Below are 10,604 nucleotides of genomic sequence, written 5' to 3'. Positions count from 1 at the left end.
TGGAGGTGTAGTGGACAGCGAAGACTGTTACCTCAGCGTACAACAGGATCTTGATCAGATGGGCCAATGAGCTGAGGAGTGGCAGGTGGAGTTTAATTTAGATAAATGTGAGGTGCTGCATTTTGGAAAAGCAAATCAGATTAGGACTTATACACTTAATGTTAGTGTCCTAGGGAGTGTTGTTGACCAAAGAGACCTTGGAGTGCAGGTTCATAATTCCTTGAAAGTAGAATTGCAGTTGGATAGGATACTGAATAAAGCATTTGGTATGCTTTCCTTTATCAGTCAGAGTATTGAGTATAAGAGTTGGGAGGTCATGTTTATTGCTGTACAGGACGTTGGTTAGGCCATTTGTGGAATATTATGTGCATTTCTGGTCTCCTTCCTATTGGAAAGATGTTGTAAAACTTGAAAGAGTTCAGAAAAGCATTATAAGGATGTTGCCAGGGTTTGAGGATTTGAGCTATAGGGAGAGGTTTAATAGGCTGGAGCTGTTTTCCCTGGAGCGCCGGAGGCTGAGGGGTGACCTAATAGAGGTTTATAAAATCATGTGGGGCATGGATAGGATAAATAACCAAAGTCTTTTCCCTGGGGTGGGGGAGTCCAGAATTAGAGGGCATAGGTTTAGGGTGAGAGGGGAAAGATATAAAAGGGAACTAAGGGGCAACTTTTTCATGCAGAGCGTGGTGCGTGTGTGGAATGAGCTGCCAGAGAAAGTGGTGGAGGTTAGTACAATTGCTACATTTAAAAGGCATCTAGATGGGTATATGAATAGGAAGGGTTTGGAGGGAAATGGGTCAAATGCTGCCAAATGGCAACTGGATTGGGTTGGGATATCTGGTCGAGTTGGTCCGAAGGGTTTGTTTCTGTGCTGTACATCCCTATGACTCTGCGGTGGTTTGCTGTATTCCTTATGTGAAGGTGAACAAGGCTTGAGAAAGGAATGCACTTTAAATGTAGGAGGCAAACTTCCTGTTTTCACTAATTTTAAAAATGTGAGTCGACTTATTTTTAACCAATTTTAATATTTTAATCTTGCGTCAAAAACAGACTAGAAAAGAAATTCAGCCATGATGGCCTCTTTAAATCCTTTGTTAGCCATGATGAGCCTCAGCTTTAGCAGCAACATTGTAAATTAATGAGGCAGAAAAATCTATTTAAAGATGAGATATTAGCTTGCATTTTAGAGATAAGTGTTTCCCCTAGTGGAAACATTTTCTTTTGAGATCAGAGTCATTCCGAGCACAAAGGAAAATGGCTGTGCTTATTGAACATCATTCGTCTCAATCCCGGAGCTTCTCAAGGTAGTGTCTTAGGCATGACCAACTTCAGCTATTTCATCAATGATCATCATAAGGTCAGAAGTGGGAACGTTTGCTGATGAGTACACGACGTTCAACACGATTAGCATCTCAGACACTGAAGCAGTTCATGTCTAAGTGGAGCAAATCCTGAACAATATCTGGATTTAGGCTGTTAAGTAGTGAACAACATTCATGCCAAACATGTGCCAGCCAATGGCTATCTGAACAATTCTCCACAACATTCAATGGTATTACCATTTCTCACCCCCCGCCAACTATCAAGTTCCTTGGGGTTACCATTGCCAGAATCTGTACTGAACCTGCCTTGTTCTCCCAAATGGAAATGCTTCATTTAGACAATATATATTAGTATGAAGCAAAATGCCAATCAACTAATTGGGGATCAAAAGTGTCTTTATCCTCTACACTGTTCTCAGGATTGAAGCATATGTCCTGATTTTAAATGTAAAACATTGGGTTGAGCAGGGCAACCCTAATAGGAATGTCTCTCTTTAATTCGAATAGGGAATGAATGTTAGAGCAGCTCAGCCAGAGAACTTTGGGTTTGACAGTTTGTTTAATGCAATAAGATCAGGTCTGCACTCAGGGAAGTGAATATTAACAGAGTTTATTGAACATTACACTGTACACCAGAGAGGAAAGGAGTGATGTTAGACATTTGGGTCCAGATTCTAACTTGTTCTGATTACATTATCACACCACTGCTGACAGAGCCCACTAAATGAGTTATTTAGCTGGGGATCTGGATGCAAACAAAAGAAGTTTGTTAGTATCACTCGGACAGTGATGATAAATAAGGTACTCATGAGGCCCAAAATGCATGGTACAAACTTAAGTCATGATGCAGCATTAAAGCATGTTTAGCACCTTTATGTACATATTCCTTTATCATACTATACAAAAGGGCTGCCAGTTATGTAGGTTCACCTGGATAACATGGAAGAGTGGGAAGTTAGACCAGTAAAGCAGCAGAATTAGGCCATTTGGCCCATCAAATCTGATCCACTATTTGATCATAGTTGATATGTTTCTCAATATCATTCTCCTGCCTTCTCCCTGTAACCCTTGAACCCTTACTAATCAAGAACTTATCTATTTCTGACTTAAAGACACTCAATTACTTGACCTCCACAGCCTTCCATGGCAATAAGTTCCACAGATTCGCCACACCCTGATGAAGAAATTCCTCCTCATTTCAGTTCTAAAGGCTGTCCCTTCACTCTAAGGCTGTGCCCTTGTGTCCTAGTCTATCCCACGAGTAGAAACATCTTCTCCACGTCTTCTCTATCCAGGCCTCTCAGTATTCTTTAGGTTTCAATGAGAACCTCCTCATCCTTATAAACTTCATCGAGTACAAACCCAGATCCAACTGCTCCACAAATGACAAGCCCTTCATCGCTGCGATCATTTTTGTAAACCTCATCAGGACTACCTCTAATGCCCCCTCCATCCCCCAACACTGCATATCCTTCCTTTGTTTCAGGGCCCAAAACTGCTCTCAATATTCCAAAGACTCCCAAGTCCCTTTGTGCTTCAGATTTCTGAAGCCTTTCCCTATTTCGAAAATACTCTATGCCTCTATTCTGCATAACAAAGTGCATAACTTGACACTTTCCCACATTGCATTCCATCTCAAACTTCTTTAACCACTCTCCTGGTCCGTCCAAGTTGACTCACTGAGATTTCTTTTCTTAATCTCAGTTCTTTAGGGAATTAGTTTTGTTTCAAGACTACAAAGAGATAATGCCCGATGTTTATACATAATATAAATTGTATGTATATATAGTTTAAAAGATCACAAACATTGTGGGCTGGAGATCACATAGCGAGAAACCTAAGTTTTGAGATGGGATTTATTCTCCCCAATCCTTCCCCCTGTGTTTCTGTTGAGAGTATCTGAACTAGAAATGATATTTCCTCTGGATTACCTCATTGTTGCCATTGAATTATTCTTGAAGGAAAGCCCAATGTTTAGATCGGTGGGTAAAGCACTTCCCTGAATGTCAGTCAGTCATCCTCAATGAAATGATAGCATAGATTCCAGGCAATACTGGATGTACCTTTAAGACAGTTACATGAGAGCCTAATGTGACTTTACACTTTTTCATGAGATGTTGCCAACCTCATTGGGCAATAAAGATGTTTGTTGCCCATATTCCTAATTGTCCTTGCGTTGATTGGCTCTCAGGGTCATTTGAGAGTGCAGCCTAAGAATCTGGACTCACATGTTGACCACACTAGGTAAGGATGACAGATTTGACCACTTATGAACGAAAGGGGCTTTTACAACTGACAGGTGTCACAATACCATCATTCGTGGGCGGCATGGTGGCACAGTGGTTAGCACTACTGCCTCACAGCGCCTGAGACCCAAATTGCCCGTAGTGTTAGGTAAGGGGTAAATGTAGGGGTATGGGTGGGTTTCGCTTCGGCGGGTCGGTGTGGACTTGTTGGGCCGAAGGGCCTGTTTCTACTCTGTAATGTAATCTAATCTAATCTAAACTAGCTTTTAATTGCAGATTTTCTTAAATTCAAACTTCACCATCTACCATGGAGGGATTTAATATCCAAAGTATTAGTCTGTGGTCCTGGGTTACATTACCACAAAGCCACAGTTTTCCCGTTGCGTAAAGGTATATGCACCACCTTCAATTACTCTCTTTAGTCATGAAACCTGTGTTGTGCCTTCAGACAGTCAGGCATTTGCTTATTATCAGAGTTTTAAATTATTCATTCACAGGGCTAGAGTGTTGTTGGCTCGGTCAGCATTTATTGCCCATCCATTTATGTCCAGAGGTCAACTATTTTACTGTGAGTCTGGAGTCACATGGCGGTAATGGAGTAGGCAGTGTCTGGGCGCCTGTTCTCTTCATCTGTTTTTTCCTTTTTTTTCTTTTTACCTCCTCTTTTCTCAGTTCTTTTCTGGTTTTGCTCCCAAAACTACCTTATAAAGAGAGCTCTTCAGTAGGGAGGTGGCTTTGATGGACTTCAGAGTGATGGTGGCATCTTCAGAGGCAGCACAGCTACAGAGTCGGCTGGTCTGTGAAGCTCAGAGCGAGATTCTGGCAATTCTATGGCGTGGACTGGTGAAGCCAGAGTGGGATTCTGGCAGGGGTTGGCATGGGCTCGTGTAGCCCAGAGCGGGATACTGCCAGTGGTACGGTGTGGGCTCGTATAGCTCGGAGCAGGATTCTGGCAATGATATGGCATGGGCTGGTGTAGCTTGGAGCAGGAATCTGGCAACGGCAAGGTGTGGGCTGGTGTAGCTCTGAGCGGGATTCTGGCAATGATCTGGTATGGACTGGTGTAGCTCAGAGCGTGTCTATGGCAGTGGTATGGTGTAGGCTGATGTAGCCGCACCAGGATTCTGACAGTGTTATGGCGTGGGCTGGTGTAGCCCAGAGTGAGACTGTGGCTTTGATGCCTTGATCATTCTTAGCAACTTAAATGCATGAGTTGGTGCAAATCACTGGACACAGGAAGAATTCATGGGAAAACAGGGTAGAATTTCAATTTAACAGCAATCTGAATTTAAGATTCTAACGATGACCATGAATCAATTGTTGAAAAAGCCCATCTGGTTCTCTAATGTCCTTTAGGGAAGGAAACTATAATCCTTACGTGGTTCGACCTATAATTTTGTATTGAATCAATTATTGTCACGTGTATTCAATAGAAAGTACAATGAAAAGTGTGTATGGCATGGGCTGATGTAACCCAGACTGGGACTGTAGCTGTGGCGAAGGACATGTTGGAATCTCTTTAAGTTATCTTCCTTTATTTTTTATTTTATTTCAAGTTAACGAGTTTGGTGCCCATGCATGACGATGGTACACACTTTTCATTGTACTTTCTATTGAATACACGTGACAATAATTGATTCAATACAAACATACAGGCCGGACAACGTAAGGATGATAGTTTCCTTCCCTAAAGGGCATTAGAGAACCAGATGGGCTTTTTCAACAATTGATTCATGGTCATCATTAGAATCCTAAATTCAGATTGCTGTTAAATTGAAATTCTATCCTCTACTATGGCAGGATTTGAACCTAGGCCTCTAGGATATTACCTGGGTCACTGAATTAACAGTCCAGCAATAATACCACTGTCCATTGTGACAGCAGTTAGCAGAGAATCCAGACTAAGTGTGTAAGTCCATGATACTGTAGCTATATTAATAATTAATATGATTAATAAACTTCAAGGTATTTGCCTCAACAAGGAATTGACTCTGTGTGGTTTATGTTAAGTGGACTAACATATAGAAAACCACAAAATGCTTTGTCCATTTTTGCAATACAGAGGAGGCTGAAGGTTTTCTAATAGAGATTCATTCATTACCTGTTTGAACCTTGAGACGTTGAGATGCTGCTGGACTCTCATGTCCTGAGGGCACCCAAGGGGATCAATCTCAATGTTGAGCCTTGAAGTAAGACGGCAGTCAATCCAGCACTCTGAGTAGCTTTTGTTACATGCAGGCCCTTCCTGTTCTTCTTTCTGGTGATGATACAATGGGTTAGATTAAATGTATAGAATGGGTCTGCAGCTAAGAAATTTTGTTGTGATCAGGGAAAACAAAATGTTGTGTTGGTGATTCATGGTCAGCATATACTGACAGCACAAAGGAGACATCTGCATTCACAACTACCAATCCTGTTTTCCTATGAATTCTTCCTGTGTCCAGTGATTTGCACCAACTCCTGCATTTAAGTTGCTAAGAATAATCAAGGCCTCAACTCCTTTTTCATGCAAGTAAGGACATAAAAATGAGAGTTGTTCGGCTGTTGTTTTGGCTACCTTTTAAAAGGCAACACTTACTGACGAGATGGCTCAGGCAGAGAAACCTACACCAGCTTCATGTTATACTTCCATTCCACAGAATACATAACTTGCATTGATTTGCTTAAACTGATTCTTCTTCGGGAAGCAATCTCACTGAGGTTGGCATTGTACCTGATTAGTTCTCTACGGAAAAGAACAATTCCTCCCTCTAGTTTGTCAATTGTAGCATTGTTCATGAGAGTGTTTACACATATCACACTCCAATGGTCACTGGTACCACCCTTCAGGAAATTGATTGTATCACTGTCTGCTGTGGCCTGCTGCCTGTGAAGGTAAATGAAACAATATTAGTGCATTGTTTTCTATCCCTTTCCTTATAATAAGGTGAGAAACATAAACACACATGTCAGATGTTGGGGAAACTGAAGGTCCAGCAATGTGGGTGAGCACATTGGAGCCAGATTATTGTAAATGTCTCACTGAGGTGCAAGCCTTCCCTGTACAGTTGGATGGTTGAGAGATGTGAGCACTGCAGTTAGCATGGCTTTCCTCTTCTCAGGGTTAGAGCCCTCTATGTGGATAAACCTGAGCGGGGCTGAAATATCCCCTGTCACCTCCATCCAGGGCCCCAAACAGTCCTTCCAGGTGAGGCAGAGATTCACCTGCCTCTCTTCCAACCTAGTTTATTGCGTCAGGTGCTCCCGATATGGTCGCCTCAACATCGGGGAGACTGAATGTAAACTTAGGGAACGGCTCACCGAGCATTGCAGACGGACCCACAGAGGCCGACCGGACCTCCCAGTCACCACCCAGTTCAATTCCTCCAACCATTCCCTTTCTGACATGACCCCATCCGTTGGCACAATGAACCAAACCGCAAATTGGAGGAACAACACCTCATCTTCCGTCTGGGCAGCCTACAGCCCGGAGGACTCAACATTGAGTTCTCTAATTTCAAATAACCTCCCTTCCCATCCCCTGACTCCCTTCCCAGCCCCTCCCCCTATCTTCCACTCCACCCAGCCACCAACCGGATTCATTCCTCCCATTGACCAACCAGGTCATATCCTCTACCTGTCTTCTGTCTTCAACAGATTCTCAGTTTGAAGAGATGGACTTTGTAGAAATTTAAAGACTGTAGCAGTACACATTTGTGTTAATGCCACAAATCCCTCCTTCGTGTTTCAACAGACTCTCATCTTGCTGCGAGAATACTGGGTGAAATAAGTGCACAGAGGCCAGTATCCTATCATAAAGTCACCCTTTATTTACTTGTCAACAGCACACTGGGTGTGTTCAGTCAGCCAACTCAGAATCAGTCCCCTGAACTGAGGAGATTCTAAATCCCCTGTTTATTTTTTTTCTGAGGAGATTCTAAATCCCCTGTTTATTTTTTTTCTGAGGAGATTCTAAATCCCCTGTTTATTTTTTTTCTGAGGAGATTCTAAATCCCCTGTTTATTTTTTTTCTGAGGAGATTCTAAATCCCCTGTTTATTTTTTTTCTGAGGAGATTCTAAATCCCCTGTTTATTTTTTTTCTGAGGAGATTCTAAATCCCCTGTTTATTTTTTTTCTGAGGAGATTCTAAATCCCCTGTTTATATGTATATTTTTATTAAAACCCCTACACTACTGCCATACAGCAGTAGTGCTTATATTCCCTAGCACCCATGTTTGTGTGTGTGTAGGTGCAAGATACAGTGAAAACACCAAGTGAAAGTAATTTTATTAATATTCCACCACCAAGGAAGACGTCCCTGGGGCCAATGAATCAGAGGTGAGCAAAGCCCAGAGAGAGCAATGCTTATGTGAAAAAGTGAAGAGGAAGGTAAGGACTAAATCAAAATAGAATTGGAGGGGGAAATAAAGCACTCCACTCCCCGCGGTGTCCATATCTCCCTAAAGAGGTCAAGAGTATTGGTAGACACTGCATGCTCCTTCTCCAGGGACAATTCCTGTTTAGATTTTGGAATTTTTTGTTTTTTTTTCTTTCTTTTTTTCCCAGCACCCATGTCATGTGTGTGTAGGTGTAGGACATCGTGAAGACACAACGCGTGCAGAAAACTTCATTCATATTCCAACACCAGGAAGAAGAGAAAGACCCAAGTGCTTAGTGACAAACAGTACCCTTCTTAACACAGGGCAATGCCTGAGTGATCAAAAAGGTGAAGGGGACAGCAGGGATTAAACCAAAATAGAAATGGAGGGGGAAATAAAATACTCCTCGCGCCGTGGTGCCCACCTCTCCCTGAAAATCTCGAGGTAGCCACCGTGTGCTCCTTCTCCAGGGACACATCGGCCCAAATCCCCTTTTATATATATATTTTATTTTATCAAATGGTACAAAATACAAACAAATAATTAGTAATAAACAATAAACAGCAGTTTGCAGGGGGAAGGGGCAGTAAGGCCAAACCCTAAACCCCACTGTGCCACCAGCTTGCAGAGAAATGAGGACCAACCTCAAATCTCATCTTATCTTATTGAAAAGGAAACAGTAACACAAACTCATATAAGACAGTCCAGTCAAACAAGCAATGAGACAATGCATAGAATGCAGACACCCCTGGCAACCAGCGAACCACCCACCCCTTGCACCTTCAAGTCACAAGGCAGTCTGTCTCTATGCTCCCCTGTTTATATTGGTTGGCCAGGGCTTCCAGATTAACAACTCAAATCAAGGACCTCGTCGTCAACAAGGCCCACATGGTTCAATTCGCTACACAGGATCAAGTTTTCCTGAATCCATTTAAAAATCCCTTCAATTGATCTTCCTGCACATACTCAAATGGATTTCAAGGAGTTTAAAAAAAATTGGAAAAAATGGCCGGTGTCAATGGATTTAGTGGCTTAATAGTTATAGACAAGTGTTTCTGTCTAAATTTCTGCGATGGTTCAGAATTGATCAGGAACCTTGAAAAAATGCTCTAAATGCTATTTTACAGGTCTTTTAAGTTACAATGTATAATCAGGAGACTCCCTTCTACATTTAACCTTTCCAGTTTATAACTGAGAGAAATCAATGAATAAGCTGAAAAATAAGATTTGATCAGGGGAAGCTGTGGTGTTGTGGTAATGTTAGTGAACTAGCAATCCATAAACACAGGCTAATGCTTTGGGCATATGGGTTCAAATGCCACCATAGTGGGTGGTCAAATCTGAATTCAACCAAACACTGACTGCATGGTGACTGTGTGACAATAAAATTCCATCTCGTTCACTGATGTCCTTTAGAGAAGGAAATCTTTCAAGATCACCTGGTCTAGCCGACTCCAGATTCACAACAATGTCGTTGACTTTCAACAGACTCTGGATAATTAGGGATGAATAAGAAATCTTTGGCTAGCCAGCAACGCCCTCACCACATAATTAAATAATAAGAAAAAAATGAATTATTATTCCTGCAATTTCAGCAACAGCAGTTGAAGACGTTTGGACTTGTTTAGTTAAGATATTACTTCAGTCAAACATTATCTATTCTATTATTGCTCTGTTTTGTAATACCTTGTGCTTTCAAGTCTAAATGCTTAATTGCATCTTGTTTTATTCAGTTTAATGTTTGAATGTTTGTTTTATAACATCATGTGATCATTGCCTAATGAAATTTGACAAGAATAGCTTCAAAGGCAATTGATCTTCTAAATACATTTTGAATTTTGGTAAAACAAACAAGTGAAAGACTTATTTATGAATGGGAGGGCCCCGGGGTTCAGTTACATACTGCTTTGAAATTTGCATCACATGTAGATAGGGGGGTTAAGAAGGCATTTAGCACGCTTACTCTTTGTTGCTCAGATCTTTGAGTATAGGAGTTGGGATGTCATGTTCGTGAGGCTTCTTCTGGAGTACCGTGTGCAGTTCTGGTCACTGCTTTGTGAAGGATATTATTAAACAGGAGAGCGTTCAGAAACAATTTACCAGGATGTTGGTGGGAATGGAGGATATGAGTTTTAAAAATAGACTGGATAGGCTGGGACATTTTTCACTGGAGTTTAGGAGGTTGAGGGATGACCTTATAGAGGTTTGTAAAATCATGAGGGGCATAGATAAGGTGAATGACAAGGGTCTTTTCTTAGGTTGGGGAGTTCAAGACTAGGTGGCATATTTTTAAGATGAGAAAAGAAAAATTTAAAAAGGACATGAGCAGCAATTTTTTTACATAGACAGTAGCTTGTATGTGGAGTGAACAATCAGAGGAAGTGGTGAATGCAGATAAAGTTACAACATTTAAAAGATGTTTGGATAAGTACATGAATAGAAAAGATTTAGTGTCATAGAGTCGTAGAGATGTACAGGATGGAAACAGACCCTTCGGTCCAACCTGTCCATGCCGACCAGATATCCCAACCCAATCTGCTTCTTTGGTTCCAGCAGCTTTTTCCAACCCAACCCAACCTGCCAGCACCCGGCCCATATCCCTCCAAACCCTTCCTATTCATATTCCACCTCCAAACGGACCCCACCACCAAGGATATATTTCCCTCCCCTCCCCTAT

The sequence above is a fragment of the Chiloscyllium plagiosum genome, chromosome 1, assembly GCF_004010195.1.
Source record: "Chiloscyllium plagiosum isolate BGI_BamShark_2017 chromosome 1, ASM401019v2, whole genome shotgun sequence".
Lineage (NCBI taxonomy): Eukaryota > Metazoa > Chordata > Chondrichthyes > Orectolobiformes > Hemiscylliidae > Chiloscyllium > Chiloscyllium plagiosum.
Note: the sequence above shows the minus strand (reverse complement) of the source record.